The following is an 18,844-nucleotide window of genomic DNA, read 5'->3' on the forward strand; positions in this document are numbered from 1 at the left end:
ACAAAAGGACACTCAATACAGTTAACTGAAGATATAAAAACAAATATCTTATTGATAAAATATGCATCCTTTACACAATAGTGGAAAGTATTTAATTGGAAATGCCTGCACATAGCATTCTTAATCCCAGACAGAATCAGTAAAATTAGTTCTTCCATAAAAAATATGTTGGAGATATGAGAAAGTACACAATGCAGAGTGGAACCACATTTTCTTTGATTGTGTTAAAATTAAGCCATTTTGAAATGGTATTAATAACTTTTTGCAAGCTTTATTTAATGGATCATTTTATTTAATTAAAGCTCTTGTATTATTAAATGTGAACGAAGGTCCTCATCTGACTAGGTCAAACATGTATCTAGTATAGACTATACTTGCAATTTCAAGGAAGTGTATAACAAGAAGATGGAATACAAACACAATACCAACTTTGAAAGACTTCTACAGCCGCGTGTATAGTATATTATCATACAATGAAAATAGTGAATGCTATTTCATTGTACCCATAATATCTAAACAACAAAATATCAAACAAATAGAACAGCATTTTTTTTCCCCAGGGAAAAAAATTCGCTGCTCCATAAAAAAAAAAAAAAAAAAAAAAACTTAAACACAAATTTAAGTAAGGGGGCTTTGCTGTGCCCCCCACACCCCCCTACTTAAATATATCAACTCCAAGATCGCACTATAGTGGTGGAAATGGCAAAGTCCTGAAGATGGCCCACCAAATTTTTTCAATGGAAAAAAATTTGATGTTCCATGACTTCGTTATTTTGCCATTTCAACAGTATCGGATTGACTAAATAGCATTAGCTATTTAGTCTATTCAGTACTGTCATATAGACCCCTACAGCCTACTGAAGACCACAGCATTATTGGAAATCAAAATTGAAGAACTAAGAATGTATCCAAAGCCATTAATCAATAGCACTTGGGGAAAAGTCTTATTGTTTATTGACACTATACAATAATTGATCAGATACTCTGATAATGGACTGGACATACTTATAAAGTAACTGCATACATTAAGCTCTGTTATAGTGTCAGGTTAATGTAAACAGTGTACATAGTTATTTAAGATGTTATGTATAAATACTATGGAATTCATTCAAATGTATTTGAAAAATAAAAAAAAATTTGAAAAGAAAAAATTGTTCTGTATATTAAGTGTTTGTTTTATGGAATTGAAGTTATTATTATAATTAAGGGTTGTTATATCTTTAATATTATCAGACAAGATTATCCCTAAGTAAGTGGCTTTACCACCTTTCAATCCTTCCTTTTGATGGCTTCCTGGACTTCTGCATTCCACCATCAGCTTTCCTTATGTATGTTATTTCCATATCTGGCTCAGCCACATATCTGTTCTGTAGTCCTCACACATGCTGTTTTGAGGTGATGTTATTCTTCTTCAACTCTACCTATTTCTGCTTCTTCTTGAGGTGCTAGAGCCCTGAGTGATTCCTTGAACTATTGTATTTTGTCTGCAGTCAACGTCCAGGCCTTCAGCCTGGTCTCTGTTAACTTTAGAGCCTTCTCTGATCACTGCTTGAGTGCATATCCATGGCCATTAAAGTTCAATAAGTGCATATCCATGTGCATCCATGTGCATTAAATTCAAGAAGTGCATAGACATTTGTATAAGGTTCAGTAAGTATAAATCTATGTGTATTAAAGTTCAATACATGCCTATCCATGTGCATTAAAGTTTAATAAGTGTATATCTATGTGTATTAAACTACAAAGTTCAATAAGTGCATATCTATGTGTATTAATGTTCATTAAGTGCATATCTATGTGTATTAAAGTTTAATAAATGCATATTTATGTGCTTAAAAGTTCAATAAGTGCATTTCCATGTGTATTAAAGTTCAAAGTTCAATAAGTGCATATCTATGTGTATTAATGTTCAATAAGTACCAAAACTAGAAGCAAAACCAAACCACAAATGCCAACCACTTGGCACCACAGGACCCGGAAGCAGGTACACAAAGGCTTTCAAAATAAGCAGTAGAAGAAATCAATCAGCTGCTAGGTCTCCAATAAGATCCTTTAATATGACAAGGCAAAGTTAAAATCACAGTCTCTTAAGCTTACTTTCGACCACTTGCAAGCTTTTTCAAGGCAAAAAACATGAACTGGAAGTTCATTCACATTACAGGTTTTTTGCCTTGAAAAAGCTTGCAAGTGCTCGAGTGAAAGCGCTTGGAAGAGACTGTGATTTTAACTTTGCCTTGTCATATTAAAGGATCTTATTGGAGACCTAGCAGCTGATTGATTTCTTCTACTGCTTATTTTGAAAGCCTTTGTGTACCTGCTTCTGAGTCCTGTGGTGCCAAGTGGTTTGCATTCGTGGTTTGGTTTTGCTTCTAGTTTTGTTTTTTCTTGGTCAATTTCTACACATGGCAGAAGGAACGGAAGCCAGTGGCTTCACTCACACTCCGGCAGTACTGAGAGCCGATGGCGATGATGCTGACACAGCCCCAGTTTCCAGGGCTGAGTTTAAACAGGTTTTAACACTTTTGACACAATTGACTTCAATGGTTCAACAGCGGACACAACCAACAGCCTCCCAGATACCGGGGAACCAACAACAATTCAACAATCCCCCTAGAACACTTGCTGAAGTGGTTGGGGCTGGAAATGTTACTAGGAACACAGAGAGAGGGTGTAATGACAACAACTCGAACTCGAACTGTTCTGACCATGTAAGAACAAATAACCAGGTTTCCCCTGGGTCAAATGAACAGAGGAAGTCTTTTGACTTCAAAACTTGGACAAAACAACAGTTCAATTTTAGAAAAGGTACTGTACTTCATGATAATTATAAAAATCTTGAAAATGTGTTTTTTGATTTTAAAGATAAGCTGTATTCTTATAAGAACAAACAAATGGAAGTTGATTATCTAAATGAATGTATTAATGTACAGAGAATTCCCAAGGGCTTGAGGTTTTTCAAATTCCCTAACAATGTACAATATGGTTCTGCTTTATATGACCAACTCTGTGAAATTTTCAACAAAGCAGGATTGGACATGTTAAAATGTATGGTGAGGGACTATGAGAAAAAAATGACTGTTTTGTTAAAAGATCTAGATGAGCTCAACGTAAACATGATAAAAGATGAAACTTTTAGCTCAGTTAAGAGGGATTATGACAAGTTGTTCAGTGATGTAGACCAGAATTGTTCTAGGGTACTTAATCAAAAAATCAGAAAATTAGAGAGAGACTTAACTGAATACAAGGAAGGTAGAGCCTACCCCCTCCCTTTTACAAAAGAAAAAAACAACACCACTGAAAATGTTTTTCATGAAAGGGGTGAAACTAATAGGCAGGGTGAACCTATAGGGACAGTTAATGACAATCCCAGATGAAGTAAGAGAATAGCACAGAAAAACAGGAACCCTTCTACCCAGGATTTTTATTATCCCCAGAGGAGAGGGAGGGGGTGCAGGGAACAATACAACAGCTGGAATCATCCACCGAACTAATCTTAAGGCCTATAGTGGATGAGGACAACAGCAACCACTTTATTTGAAGGGAAACAAATTGAACACAGGAAAGGTAATTTTACCATTTTCAATTACACTGATTTATTAATAACGGACAATTTTTTTAATTTACTTTCCAAGGGTTTTCATTATGTTCCCCTTAGGCCTTCCCCCATGGTTACAACCTTAATTGATTTAAAACTTTTTATGAGGCAGCTTAACTTTAACTTACTGTTTAAGGATGAACGAAATCTAGAAAGAACTCTCACAAGAAAAAGCACCTTCAACACATCGGTTCACCCCACCATCAAAATTTTTGAGGAGCTAGTTGAGACTGACATTAGGAAACTTAAGGAGAATGATTACTGTGAAATATCTGAAAACATCACTGAGGATGAGTTGACTCTAATCAAAAATCTCAAAATGAATGGATGTAGAGTCATGAAACCAGACAAGGGGGGAGGGGCTGTCTTGATGTACAACTGGGACTATGAGGCCGCCTTGCACACGGTGCTATAGGACACTGATCAATACGAACTTGTCTCAAGAAATGAGATCAACATAGCTCAAGCTAAAATCAATTATCTATTATATGATCATTTAATGCAGAATGTCATTAATGAGAAGTTATACAACTACCTATTAGTTAAAAGACCCAAGGTTGCCCAGATTTTAGGAATTCCTAAGACACATAAGAATTTGAACCAGACCTATAGTGGCAGGAAGTGGAAGTGTTACAGAACCCCTAGCTAAATTCATCGACTTCTCCTTAAAACAATATGCAGAGAAAATTAAACATATATGTAAGGATTCATGGGACTACCTAAAAGGAGTGGATCAGAGTTTATTTTTACCTGAGATGTTTATGGTCACTGTTGATGTAGTCGACTTATTCCCTAGCATCCCACACAATACGGGCCTTGAGTGGTTAGGTACTTACTTATCTAATGAAGTCCAACTGGGGGCCAAGTTCACTAACTTAATTTTGGAATTGATGGATTTAGTTTTAGAAAATAATTTCATCCACTTTAAAGGTGAATTTTATTGTCAGAAAAAAGGTGTGGCAATGGGTGCCCCCTGTGCTTCCATCTACGCAAATTTGGTATTAGACCAATGGGAAAAGAAATATATTTTTACTAGCACATGGTACCAGGATATCTTGCACTATAGGAGATTTTTGGATGATATCTCCTTTATGTGGATGGAAGACGAAGGAAGTCTTATGGAATTTATGGATTACATTAACACGACGACCACATTTTTTAGATTCACTCACAAGATCAGCAAACACCAACTTGACTATTTAGACATTTCACTGGTTAAGGACTATCCAAACATGTGCTTTCAGTCCAAAATTTACAGGAAAAGCACTTTTTTGAACGCATACTTAAATTACCACAGTGGACATCCCTTATATCAAAAAAGGCGATAGTAAAAGGTCAACTCATTAGAGCTTCACGAATGTCCAGCACTGACAAACTTTTCAAAGAGGAAGTTTCTATTTTAAGGGGATTTTTTAAGGAAAAACAATATCCGGAAGCTTTGGTAGAAGCACTGGTTGTAGAAATTTCTGAGAAGAGATCAAATAAGTATTCCCCTTTATTGGGGGTGGGGGTCAACGAGATCTCCCCAAACCCTTCAAAAGACACTTCAAAGTCTAAAAATAGGTTTATACACACCTATTCCAACAACTCAGATCAGACTGAGAAGACTATCAAGAAATATTGGCCCATTCTCAGACTACAGGAAGATCTGAAGAATTCTATACCCAGCTTTCCCTCTTTTGTCAGGAAAAGAGGCAAGAATTTGAAAGAACTGTTAGAAATTAGGTTGGAGGATCCACACAATCAGAATAGAAAGAAACCAGGCACTTATCCCTGTGGGATGTGTAAGCAATGCCATGCGATGCTGAATTTGAGGTCCTACTACCTCCCCTCGAGAAGATTCAGGTTCCACTCCAACAAACATTTTAACTGTGGATCTAAGGGGGTAGTCTACCTTGGATGCTGTGTTACCTGCCATGGTTTTTACATTGGGAAAACTGAAAGGGTGTTTAGGAGAAGAGTTTATGAACACTTCAATGACATCAGTGCAAGGAAGGAAAGTAATGCCTTCTACAAACACTCTATGACATGTAAGGACATATGGTGTTGGAACAGGTACAACCAGATATAAGAGGGGGTAGTTGGGAGTCCAATTTAGAATACCGTGAGCTATTTTGGCAGCTCCGCTTAGACGCTAGTAGATACCCAGGTCTGAACGACACTCTTAGCATTACTAGTGTTCTGAAATTGAGGCAAGCCTGTTTATAATACAATTCAGCATAACATGACATCTGTTATATTACTACACTATATATTTTTATATTTTTTATTTTATTTTTTTATTCACTTTTGCATTCATAAGATTTTAGAATAAGACACATTGAAGGTTAAGTTACCCATTTGAAACTTAGAAAATAAATGTTTTTATAATGCTACTAAGTAGCCCTAGATTTTAATTTGGAATCTTGATTTTACCCCCAATGTTCAAAAGGGGTTACTGCATTTATTTGTGATTACAAAAACACTCTGCAGAATTTTCTTGGTACATTTTAACATTTTGATTTAATGTTATGTTTAACATGATTATTCAGTTGCCAAGACATTTTTACAAAATGAATCATTTTTAATGACAATAAGAATGTATTTTAGAATTTGCCTTATATGGTGATTTTCCTTTTGGGAAAGATCCACAGGAAGTCATGTGATGACTGTGGAAGTATTCAATGTGAATGAACTTCCAGTTCATGTTTTTTGCCTTGAAAAAGCTCACAAGTGGTCGAGTGAAAGCGCTTGGAAGAGACTGTGATTTTAACTTTGCTTTGTCATATTAAAGGATCTTATTGGAGACCTAGCAGCTGATTGATTTCTTCTACTGCTTATTTTGAAAGCCTTTGTGTACCTGCTTCCGGGTCCTGTGGTGCCAAGCAATGTTCAATAAGTGCATATCTATGTGTAGTAAAGTTCAATAAATGCATATCCATGCGTATCAAAGGTCAATAAGTACATATACATGTGTATCAAAGGTCAGTAAGTGCATATCCATGGCCATTAAAGTTCAATAAGTGGATATCCATGTGTATTAAAGTTCAATAACTGCATATCCATGTGTATTAAAGTTCAATAAGTGCATATCTATGTGCACCTTTTGTGATGAGGTGCGCCATGTAGAAGGATTTCCTGACTACTGTGGCAATGTGATTATCAAACAGGAGAGGTCCCAAAATGGAACCCTGTGGTACTCCACTTGTCACTGCTTTGAGGTCAGATTTGGAGTCTGCAACTTTTACAGTCAGTGAGCCAGTTTGCAACTTGTGCATTAGATTCAATAAGTGCATATATATGTTATTAAAGTTCAATAAGTGCATATCCATGTGCATTTTAAAGTTCAATAAGTGCATATCCATGTGCATTAAATTCAATAAGTGCCTATCCATGTGCATTAAATTCAATAAGTGCCTATCCATGTGCATTAAATTCAATAAGTGCCTATCCATGTGCATTAAAGTTCAATAAGTGCATATCCATGTGCATTAAATTCAATAAGTGCATATCCATGTGTATTAAATTCAATAAGTGATTATCCATGTGCATAAACGTTCAATAAGTGCATATCCATGTGAATTAAAGTTCAGTAAGTGCATATCCATGTGCATTTTAAAGTTCAATAAGTGCATATCTATGTTATTAAAGTTCAATAAGTGCATATCCATGTGCATTTTAAAGTTCAATAAGTGCATATCCATGTGCACTAAAGTTCAATAAGAGAATATCTGCATGTATTAAAGTTCACTGAGTGCATATCTATGGATATCAAAGTTCAAAAACTGTGCATATCCATGATCATTTAAGTGCATATCCATCTGCATTAAAGTTCAATAAGTGTATATTCATGTCTATCAAAGTTCAATAAGTGCATATCCATATGTATTAAAGTTCAGTAAATGCATATCTATGTGTATTAAAGTTAAATATGTGCATATCCTTGTGCATTAAAGTTAAATAAGTGCATACCCATGTGTATTAAAGTTCAATGACTGCATATCCATGTACATTAAAGTTCAATTACTACATGTATGTGTATTAAAGTTCAATAAGTGCATAAATATGTGTATCAAAATTCAATGAGTGCATATCCATGTGCATTAAAGTTAAATACGTGAATATCTATGTGTAGTAAAGTATAAGTGCATATCCATGTGCATTTAAGTTCAAAAAGTGCATATTCATGTGCATTAAAGTTCAATGAGTGCATATCCATGTGCTTTAAATTCAATAAGTGCATATCTATGTGCATTAAAGTTAAATAAGTGAATATCTATTTGTAGTAAAGTATAACAAGTGCATATCTGTGTACATTTAAGTTCAATAAGTGCATATCCATGTGCATTAAAGTTCAGTAAGTGCATATCCATGTGCATTAACGTTCAGTGAGTGCATATCTGTGTGCATTAACGTTCAAGTGCATATCTGTGTGCATTAAATTCAATAAGTGCATACCCATGTGCATTAAAGTTAAATAAGTGAATATCTATGTGTAGTAAAGTATAAGAGCATATCCATGTGCATTTAAGTTCAATAAGTACATATCCATGTGCATTAAATTCAATAAATGCATATCTAAGTTCAATAAGTGCATATCCATGTGCATTAAAGTTCAATAAGTGCATATCCCTGTGCATTAAATTCAATAAGGGCATATCCATGTGCATTAAATTCAATAAGTGCATATCCATGTGCATTAAAGTTCAATAAGTGCATATCCATGTGTATTAAGTTCAATAAGTGCATATCTATGTGCATTAAATTCAATAATTGCATATCTAAGTTCAATAAGTACATACCCATGTGCATTAAAGTTCAATAAGTGCATATCCATATGCATTAAAGTTCAATAAGTGCATATCCATGTGTATTAAATTCAATAAGTGATTATCCATGTGCATAAACATTCAATAAGTGCATATCCATGTGAATTAAAGTTCAGTAAGTGCATATCCATGTGTATCAAAGTTTAATAAGTGCATATCCATGTGCATTAAATTCAATAAGTGCATGTCCATGTGCATTCATGTTCAATAAGTGCATATCCATGTGCATTAAAGTTCAATAAGTGCATATCCATGTGCATTAAAATTCAAAAACTGTATACCCATGTGCATTAAGTTCAATAAGTGCATATCTAAGTTCAATAAGTGCATATCCCTATGCATTAAATTCAATACATGCATATCCATGTGCATTAAATTCAATAAGTGCATATGCATGTGCATTAACATTCAATAAGTGTATATCCATGTGCATTAAAGTTCAATAAGTGCATATCTAAGTTCAGTAAGTGCATATCCATGCATATTAAATTCAATAAGTGCATTTCCATGTGCATTAAATTCAATAAGTGCATATTTATTGATGATTGGGAGGGTGGCCTAATGGTTAAGGTGTTTGTCTTACAAACACAAGGTGCAGGGTTCGAGTCTCACAAGGGATAATTGGCTAGGCTTAAAATGGCTTGCAAGGGCAGTTAGCCTAGTACTAATCTATGAAGCTATGAAGCTAAGAAATGTATTTGTATTAAACTTCAATAAGTGCATATCCATGTGCATTAAATTCAATAAGTGCATATCTAAGTTCAATAAGTGCATATCCATGTGCATTAAATTCAATAACTGCATATCTAAGTTCAATAAGTGCATATCCATGTGCATTTTACAGTTCAATAAGTGCATATCCATGTGCATTCAATTCAATAAGTGCATATTCATATGCATTTTAAAGTTCAATAAGTGCATATCCATGTGCATTATATTCAATAAGTGCATATCCATGTGCATTAAACTTCAGTAAGTGCATATCCATGTGCATTAAATTCAATAAGTGCATATCTAAGTTCAATAAGTGCATATCCATGTGCATTAAATTCAATAACTGCATATCTATGTTCAATAAGTGCATATCCATGTGCATTTTACAGTTCAATAAGTGCATATCCATGTGCATTCAATTCAATAAGTGCATATTCATATGCATTTTAAAGTTCAATAAGTGCATATCCATGTGCATTATATTCAATAAGTGCATATCCATGGCCATTAAAGTTCAATAAGTGCATATCCATGTGCATTAAAGTTAAGCTTATTACTCCTTAATACTGAGGTCACAGTTCTCCCTAAAGGATTAAACTGCACGTCACTCCTTAGGTAAGAGGTTATCTTCCTATTTCCCCCCACTGCCATACTAGCTGACTTATGTTAACCTCCAAGCCATTTTGACAGCCATTGATTTAAGGGACTCAGTGCTTTCTGTAGCATGTCATAGACAATGTTTAACAGACTTGTACACCTGTACACCTGTGTGTATTCAAACTCACAAGCATGAGTATTTCATATTGATCATGTCCCATTCTGTGGCAAAGTTCCTGTCTTCAGACCTTCCTTGAATAGATTGAACAGGAGTCAGGGCATACTTTAATTTAGTCCAAAATGTATTAGATATATATTTGAGTTATGTGCAATGTAACATTTCAGTTTAGCTACATTATCCTTGACCACTTCTTTGATGTCTGAAATGTATAATATTCACTTCTGTTTTTATATTATTTAACTTATGTCACTGTATTTGCATAAACAAAACCTTGGTGTGCACCACATGCCTGCACATCACGCATCTAATCCCTCGCACGTCATTGTATCAGTTTACTAATGCTGTCTTTAACATGCACTGTTCTTTATGAATTTATAGCAGACAGCTTTCTCATTTCTAACTTTCACTGCAATGGCTAATTCATATTTCCTCCTCTTTGAACTTAACTGCTTCTTGATTCTACACATTAGTACAGAGATCTTTGAGCTACAAGCCAGTAAAGTTTAGCTAGTTATACAACATATTCTTTCTATGTCCTCTGTCAGCTTAATTTTGTCCTCACAACCATAATCCCTGTTTTGCCAGACATAAATTGAACACCCAATCCCTCAGAGCCACACGCTCCAGGAATCTAAACCTTGTTATCACAATGAACAAAACATGCTGGAGGGATAGGTTCCTAACCCAGAGACTCCCCATACTCTGGAATAGACTGCTCATACATGTCAAGGAGAGCACCTCCTTGGCCCTCTTCAAAAGGAACCTTGACGATTGGATGGGAGATAGGAAATTCACCCCGGGGATCACATCAGTCACCCTGCTAGACAGGGGTCCAGGGAAGTAAATATTGTGGGAAGAAATATCCAGGGAATTGTTATGGCTAGGCTTGTATAGGCCCTTGGACCAATAGCCTAGTACCAACCTATGAACTCTTTTGGTGACCTTTTTTCAACACAAGTATTCAATACACCCCATTTCATCCTTCCAGTTCCATGATTTCAAATCTTCCCTCATAAGTTATCATCTAATTTCTCAAGAAATTGCACTATAAGTTGTGGAAATGGAATTTGTTCTGTCTCTTGCTTTCACAAATTATAATTTACTGAGGCTTGCATTTCCCATCTGTATTCCCTGAACAATTTGTTCCAAAACAGCCTTATTTAGTAAATGTGCTTCTGGTTGATTCTTTCATTATCTGTTCTAAATTAGGAGACGCAAAAAAAGAACTTCAAAGGCCTCCCACTGATACACAGACCACATCCCTGCAGACAGATTCAAGAAATCAACCAGGCTGACAATGTCTAGCTTCAGTCATTATAATTCTTCTGTTTCTGCTTGAAGTACCCAGTTAGGGGTTTGTGCTTATCCATATGCTGAAGTGACACTAAGTATGATCTTATTTATAACGGTATCCACATACACTGCCTACACTTTTCTTTTAAAGTGAAATATCCCTCTCCAGAATAATGATAACTCCACCATCTCTGTTTTCCATGTCTAACTCCACCATCTGCATTACAAAACAATTTGAAATGTTCCAAACCAACCCCTGTGCCCTCGTATTTCAACCAAAAGGCATTCGTAATTTCTAAAACTGGGCTGTAAAAATTTCACAGTTCTCTGTCATTCAACAAACTTAGTCATTATATTCTAGCATTTCTGTATAATGTTCGTAAAATCACAGAAGAGATTATTTTGTTAACAGTATCAAGTCTCATTAGTGAGATGAAGATCACCCATGTGTTGTATTTCATATCCTTATCTATAAAGAGTGAGCAGATGACAAGGAGGTACCCCTGTGTAAGAATTTACCATTACACTATCTCTTTAAATAGATCACTGCTGCAGTCTGGCCAACAGACGGCATGATTCCCAGATCTTTTGTGTATACTGGGAGAAGGAACTGGAGCCTCTTAACCCTTGAAGGATGATCCTGTCAAAGCCAGTTCTGACCCTAAAAAAGGCATCTCCTTTGAAACACTTAATAAAGGTGTGAATGGAAGATGAAGTGGCTGTTGACAAGTTAAATTTCAAATCAAGCCCCTTGAAAAAGTCACCAGAAAAAGCAACAGCTCTTGTAGAATGACCTTTAATTTGACATGAAGGGATCTTGCATGGAAAGAAAGGCAGACAGAAATGTCAAGAGCAATCCATCTAGATATGGACTGTTTGAAGTCTGGCAGACCTTCCCTTTTTCCATCAATAGCAATAAACGATTGATCTGATTTTCTAATGCCTTCATTGTTGTCCAAATACAATCGTAGTTATCAGCAAACATTTAATAAAAACATTCTTTCTACCTTGTTTTGAGGGTTGTGGGAAAAAGCAGGGAGATGAATAAATTCATTCAAGAACATTTCAGAACCCGACTTAAACATAAAGGATGGGTTAGTTCCAAGATCAGAAAAGGTAAAAAAGACATAAGGGTTTGTAATTCAGAAACCCTTTTTGCAGAAATTATTGTCACAAGAAAAACTGTTTCCAATGTACATAATTTTAAGGATGCAGACGAAGCAGGTCCAAAGAAGGTAAAGATAATTTCGCAATCACATAATTCAGGTCCCATGGAAGAGGCCAATATAGGTGTGCAAACTGTACTTACCATTATAGTAGATGTTCACATTCCTCAGTGCTGCAGTAGCCTTTGGTTATATGGGTTGTATCCTACCTAGGATACAAAAGCTGTCACAAAGTTCTGACTCCCTCCTATACCTACACTCTGACTGCTTATTGGCCAGATTCATGAAGTTCTGACTCCCTCCTGTACCTACACTCTGACTGCTGATTGGCTAGTCCCTTGGAGGAAAGTCAGCAGTTAGAGTGTAGACTGTTTCAGAACTTTCTTGCCCAAACAAAAAGAGAAAGCTTACTCATCCTGAAACCCCAAAAAGATATAAACATATATCTTGTTTATCCCAGCAACTAACTATATACTGTATAAGGGAATGGGGGGGGTGCGACTACTGCAACAGTGAGAAATTCGTACATCTACTGTTATGGTAAATTCAGTTACACAACTGCACTATTTTCATCACTATCGCTGCTTTGGTAGCATTTCACGAGTTGTTTATTACCAAACCTTATCCATTCTGGAAGCAGGAAAGATAAAGCTTCAGGTGCCACTGTAAAATGGTCCTAGGAAAGCTAGTCCTAGAACTGGAAAAATAATCCGGTATGTAATGCCTTGTAAAAGTATGCACAATGGGCCATGCAGTTGCTTTTAAAATGCTTCTAGAGTTCAGCACTTTCCAGCATGCCATCAAAGAAAACAAGGCTCTTTTAGAATGTGCCTTAATCCTGCCTGGAAGTATTTTACCACCGTGGAAATAAGAAGAAAAGATACTGGAAGGAACAACCAACTGGAATTGTCTGAACTGGCACAAGCTGCCCTTTTTCAGTACCATACTAGGAATTCCACAGCTGTATAGCTTTCCTAAAGGACATAACTACTGACAAAAAAGCATGACCACAGTATATAGAATGCATTCTCCATGTCATTCAAATTCTGAAAGATTCTGAAATAAATGACGCAGATAGATGGATAGATTAAAGGCTTACTCTGAAAGTAGTTAGGACATATATGGGGATGCTTTTTCCTACAGATGAATCTATATGCATGGAAAAGCAAAAAGGTTAACCCACAATGACTAGCTGCAACTCAAATACTGTCTTGCAGATGTCAGAGCAATAAACTTGCTAGTCTACAAAAAATATAAACCAAAACCAGTCAAAATAGTTGATTCAAATGTAGACAGATATAATATTCCCAGCAAAAAGTAACAATCACATGTAAGTGTCACCTGAATAACAGAAAAACCTTCTTTGTAGGCCAGCTTGAGAAAAGTCTGAAATGAAGAGGAGGAGGGAATATGGCAGACATGCTGAAATGGATGACAAAAAACCCTGTGAAAGGAGCACATAGGCCATAGGATAGTAACTCACACAAATGACAGAGCCCTCGTTACAGGGGAGGCACCAGCTAGAACATCTTCACCACTGGTTAACATAAGATTTCTTCACATCAGCATTCCTGGCCTCCTTTACTGCTTGCTACCCATCCTCATAAAAATGTGACGAAAAGATATTAGAATTGAACCATCCAGAAAGTCAGCAGAAGTTGTTTGAGACTGGGGTGTATCAATCCTCCCAAGTCTTGCATGACTAGAGCCACTCTGTGAGAAAGCCTGTGGTAATTGCTTCTGGCCGATTCTATAAGAATGGAGAAGCAGTGTTGGCTGGGCCAGAAGGGAGTCTGCCCCCCTGGACCACCTTAGTAATGGGTGCTACCCTAACCCTAATGCTGCCCCATCCCCATCCCTTGCCTTACACCTTACCTTATAAATCTATACTGCATCTTTTCACTACATAACCCTGACTCTAAACCTAAAATACACATACTCACTCAAAAACATACAAAACCTAACCCCGACCCTAACCCTAAATCTCTAAAATACACACAAAGTCTCAAAACCCCCACTCACCTGTCTCGATTCACACCTGCAACATTTTGACCATTTTGCTATCTGTACATTCAACATAAAGTGCTACCCCTAGCACTACTCAGCTGAAAGGGCATTGAACGAAATACAGGGAAGGCATTTTTTGTTTTTGCTTAGTTTCTTTCCATAGCGATGGTATTAAGCAAAACATCCAGAGCACAAGAACACGGCTGAATTACCCAAACACAGAAACCTAGAATGTTATTACTCCATTATTGAACTAGATATATATCCCATAAGTAAAACCTGGTGTTATTAGATGGAACAGCAGCTTCCACTGTTTCTCTTCCTGCTAGAGCTGACAGTGAGTTAAATGCCTAGGAGTAACGAATCCCATAAATGCCTAGGAGTAACGAATCCCACCGCACTCAAAACAAATGCAATACTTCAAACAATTAAAACTTTTGTTAACAAATTGGTGATCCCATAATCCGTATTCTTGAGTCTGGCAGCAGAGTTTTCTACTGTGTTTGCAAAATCTGTAGAACAGATTACCTGCATTTTATAGCGTTGTGCTACACAAATTCGAAACTTGATTTTAAACTGTCACATGAGGCATCTTCCTGCAGAACTGGTAGCTTAGCAACTGACAGTGTAAACTGGGTGACTTCATGGAAGAAAACTATGCTGTGGCTTGTACTCTGCTCTGCTTTTAGTTATGCCTGTCATATTGTAAAACAAGGCATTGCTATTTGTAGTACCAAAATCATTTACTGAAACGCATCCCAAATCCCACTGTCAGGCAAAATTAACACAAATTGAGAATACTATACGAGTTGTCACACATGCACACACGTGTGTTTGTGTGTGTGTATATATATATATATATATATATATATATATATATATATATATATACACACACACACACACACACACAAACACACACACACACACACACACACACGTATAAACAGGATTTGTGAAGACCAAAGCTGGCATCTCACACAAATACATGACATATTACACCAAGATGAGATAACTAGACTTTGAATTTCATACAGTTTTTTTTTCTGTATGCCTGTAAACTAAGCACTAGCATATTAAGTGAGGTGACAGAGTTGAGCTGTTTCAAAACTGTATAAAATTTACCGTTTGTCCTCCCACAAGCCCTAGTCTAGAAGAAGTTGATCAGTGTAGTTGAAAAGGGTGGCTTTGTAGTATGGATTTATACATACTACAGGTTGGCACTTAAAGTGTATTAACGGTATGCATAAAACAGTTAGAGCACTTTTTGTGTGCAGATTCATTCTTCAGCATGGATTCATTCCGTGTATTTTTGATCTATGACACACACACAAACACACCTATAGGCACACTCTGCTCTCATTCTCCTTAATGTTAGTGCGTGGAATCACTGAACAGAACAGAGCTTACTTCATAATATCAGTGGTCAACAGGAGGCAATATTTTACATTAGTACTCACTTTATGAGTGGGCGGATCATGCTACATTTTACCACTCCTGGTGTCAAGTATACTGTGGTGATCTTCCCGCCCATTTCAAGGGCCACTACTGAATACTAAGTAAATGATGCTGCGACGGAAGTATTATAAAGTAATTATAAGTAAAAATTTATTCAAATTATTATAAATGCATTGCCCTTTTTTACCACTTTATAATAGATTCTTGCAAGAAAAAAAGTATTTTGTTATAAAATCATTTGTAAATATTATAAATTCATCTCACAGTCAAATTAATAGCACTGCTATGCTGAAATCCATATTTATAAATTATACATCTTAAAGCATCCCATGTTAAACCTTTAGAATACAAATTTAGTGAGAAAAAGCATTTTGGAAACCATCATTATAATTCAGTATATGTATATATGTACATCCAGCTACCCACAATCCATTTTTCCCATTGGAAACCATCATTATAATTCAATATATGTATATATGTATATCCATCTATCCACAATCCCTTTTTCCCATTTTTGCACATGGGGTTGGGAAGTCACTTCAGCAGTGACAATCATGTAGAGCCAAGGTCTACACCACCGGGTGGCTATATATCTATATAAAATTTTTCTGTACTCCCAGACTCATTTATCTGAGTAATATCCAACAGAAGCATTTAATAAACTTTTCAGCATTTTATTTTCCTCATCATGATTTTCACAGTGATATTTTTTCCTTTTCCTGCCTGCCTTGTCTTTTCCAACTCTGATCATTTTCAAATGTAAAATAAGCCCATTGCTCAGTTTTTTAGGTTCATGGGTAACTGCAAGACTAACTGCATTTGCAGGCCATTTTAAGTCTGGCCAATTTACCTTTTTGTGCTTAAAATAGCCTGCCCCATTTGGTTATAGACTGGCCTCACCCATCTCATGGTCATAATTATATATTGCCCCTAATGAGAATAGCTGGGATCATACTACAGACAATTTGAGGGGACCCATGCATGGGATAAAGCATTTAGGAGCTGCCTGTGTCCATTAGTAGCAGAGGGGGACAGTCCCGGGGTAAATTTTGTGTTTCCCATCCACAGAGCCAAGTTATGCTTGAATGTGGACAGGGTTGAACTTTTTTTTATGTGGATGGGGAGTCTGTTCTATAGCAGCAGTATCCTCTTAACTGCCTGTCCAAAGCAAGACAGTTTCAGGGCAAGAAACAGAAATAAGAAACACTGTGTTAATTAGCAGATAATGATATACATCTAAGCAATTAACTAAAAAAATAATTGGAAGATCTACTTTTACATATTATTGTGTAACAGTGGAGGTAATACAAGTTGGCCTTCACTTTGTCACAACTGTCAGTGCAGCATATAACACTGTCAATCACCTGTGGCCACCCATTGCTTTACAACCCAAGGAAGGTGAGTCCCGATGTAAAATATCACCCAACAGGAAACAGTTCTGTGCTGGGATATCAATTTCTTCAGATCACACTGTGACTGCAAAAATGGGGAGTCTCTATACCTGCCCTTTGTTTGTTACATGTTTATCTGATTGTTACTCCAAAACAGGGATTTATACCTGAAAATTATATTCTGTCACCATTCAAGCCTTATGGCTATGATTCTTTCTCTGTGCCTTATCAATCAGACTACATGTTTTCAATTCAAATTAAGCAAAAAAAAATATTTTTAATAACTATGTTATTTATGCTGTTCTAATGGCTTGTTATTATAGTAATGCTTTTTCTTAAGTTGTCATCAGATAAGAACATACACACATTAACATAGAAACCACAGCATTCTGTGCAAGTTCCTGATAAGGAAGCTGGTGAGTTAAAACAGAGCAGATTAAGACAAACTTCTATGCAAAGGGAGTCTGTCACCTGTACTCTTACTGAGCTCTAGTTTTCTATCAGAAATATTTTCACTCAGCAAAAGTGTGTAGATGTGATCCATCCTGTCAAAATATCAGCATCACATGTTCTAGCAAGCAGAAAGACACACATATTACAGAGAAGAAACACTTACCAGTTGCTGATCTGCTTAGAACAGGAAGCCTTCTGAGAGTAAACTGGAAACACAACAGAAGCTTTTCAAAATGTCTTTAACCGCAGGAGCAAAAGCATACAAAAGACCTTAGTGCTTCAGTCTGTATTCACAGTGACACGAATTCACCTTTAGAACTTACAGCATGTGAGCATGTTTGGGGTAGTACATTCACTTACACAGATTCATATAGGAAGTAATAATAATCCGCTTTATAATTAAAAATGCATGAAAGGAAATCGGTGCACTTTAATCTGCAACACACACACATGCGCATGCGTATACAGCCATACACAGGCACACATACACGTAATAATTCTTGTAACTGTATTCAGACTTTGAGATCATGCTCTGATCCCACTAGCAAACAAAATCCCACACTGTATTTATTTTTTATTTTATTTTATTTTTGTTTATTGGGTTTGTCTGGCTGAGTTTAGTCAAAATACCCTTTTCAGTGAAGGCTCGGAAAGAAAAAGTTCCAACATATTATAAGTATTTTTAACAGACATTCATTAAATATACATTAACAATTACACTTACATATGCTAATTAGATTACATTCATAAGAAAGCAGCGGCAACTGTTACAGTACAAAAGATACATCTACATTAGCAGATGTTGAACTCTGCGCATTTGAAGAGGTGTATCGGTATGTTTGTCAGAGACAGAGAGATAATAGATCATGTGATTAGTGCTTAGAAATTCAAAGAAAGAGGGAAGGAGCTACCTAGGGCTGAAAATGTTAATATTGTACTTAAAAGGTGGGGTATAAAGCAATTCCAGCCTCTCCCTAACCACGTGACCACAGCTACCTATGCACAATTAATCACAGAGTCCCTATACAAACGTGTATGGCTGCATAGTGGCTGCCATACCCACCAGACATAAACCCAAGACAAACACTAAAAACAAACTCCACTAGTGGGTTATTCATCTTAACAGAATATATAATAAACGAAAAACTCAAGGCCAGAACCAGAAATATGAACTTCCTTGA

General features: G+C 36.2%; 1 protein-coding gene across 1 annotated transcript in view; it reads right to left on the bottom strand.

Annotated features, from left to right (window-relative positions):
* LOC122790051 (exocyst complex component 1-like) overlaps positions 1-18,101 on the bottom strand; it is a gene marked incomplete in the record, with an annotated part of 2,315,969 nt that extends 2,297,868 nt beyond the window's left edge. Inside the window, 1 exon segment of the mRNA XM_044057618.1 lies at positions 17,827-18,101.
* Between the last annotated feature and the right edge of the window lie 743 nt (positions 18,102-18,844).

The sequence above is a fragment of the Protopterus annectens genome, chromosome 15.part0, assembly GCF_019279795.1.
Source record: "Protopterus annectens isolate FY-2018-M chromosome 15.part0, PAN1.0, whole genome shotgun sequence".
Taxonomy (NCBI): domain Eukaryota; kingdom Metazoa; phylum Chordata; order Ceratodontiformes; family Protopteridae; genus Protopterus; species Protopterus annectens.